We start from the raw sequence: 1,073 nt of genomic DNA, 5'->3' as shown, positions 1-1,073 counted from the left end.
TCTAAGCATCAAGTGACGTGTGCAAGACTGTTAAACACGACTAGAGAAAGAACATTCAAACATCAGGAGAGGTGTTTCCTATGGTGTGGTACAGACAGATTCAAAGTGGAATAGACCTCAGAGATCATTTTGCCCAGTGATTTTTTCACATTTCATTTTTTGGAGAAACATTCCCATATATAATCTCAGATAGAACCACAATCTATATACACAGCATAGAGAGCAAAATCCCTGTGGCAGAGAAGATCCTGGGGTTCCCTTAGCGCCCCATGTACAGCTGGGCAGAATGTAAGCTTCTACCTCTAGCAGGCCCCGTGAACCTCAGGTGATCGCAGATTTTCACGGTTCCGTTCCAGCAGATGGCAGTAGTATTCTGAAGGAAGGGCTGCCTTTTTTTTTTTTTTTTTTTTTGGGGATGCCTTTTAAAAATGTGCACAAAGCCTCCATTTGTCGACCCTGACTGTAGGGCTGGGCCCCATCCACTCAACATCCTGAAGTCAGGGCTTCCCAGCCTGTTTCTGGTCACAATACACAGAAAACGATGGCATCTGTAAAGCACAGGGAAGGGAGGAAGTGCAAACGGCAACTGGCCTTGGGCAGGGGGGGGGGGGAAGCCATTGCAGGTTCTGCAGGCTTAACAGGGTCTGTGCCCTGACACCCCCACTGGGAGGCTCTGCCCTCTAACACTGCTATAGAGCCCTGAAAACTACTATGCTCCCAGCTAACCCAATTCTTGTGTTTTTGCAGGGGGAGGGGAAACTGAGGCTCAGAGGAGGTGAATGACCCAGCCAAGGCCACAAAACCTAGAAGTGAATTGCACCAAGTCTCCTGACACCTTCCCCAGAGTTATGCTGTTGCATCCACATGAAAAGACTTCGGTACTTTTCCATTCCTGCTAAATAAAACAAGGTCAGTTACTGGTACATAATTCCAGAAAAGAAATGACTGAAAAACAACAATTTCCCAAGGTGAAGGTCAAGAGACAAAATACAGAGAAACACTAGAGCTAGGCCAGTGATGTACACAGGTCAAGCTATAGGAAAGCAGTCATATCAACCAACTACATACTGGCA

Source organism: Lutra lutra, chromosome 13, assembly GCF_902655055.1.
Source record: "Lutra lutra chromosome 13, mLutLut1.2, whole genome shotgun sequence".
Taxonomy (NCBI): Eukaryota; Metazoa; Chordata; class Mammalia; order Carnivora; family Mustelidae; genus Lutra; species Lutra lutra.
The sequence above is the reverse complement of the archived record's forward strand: the minus strand, read 5'-3'. Positions refer to the sequence as shown.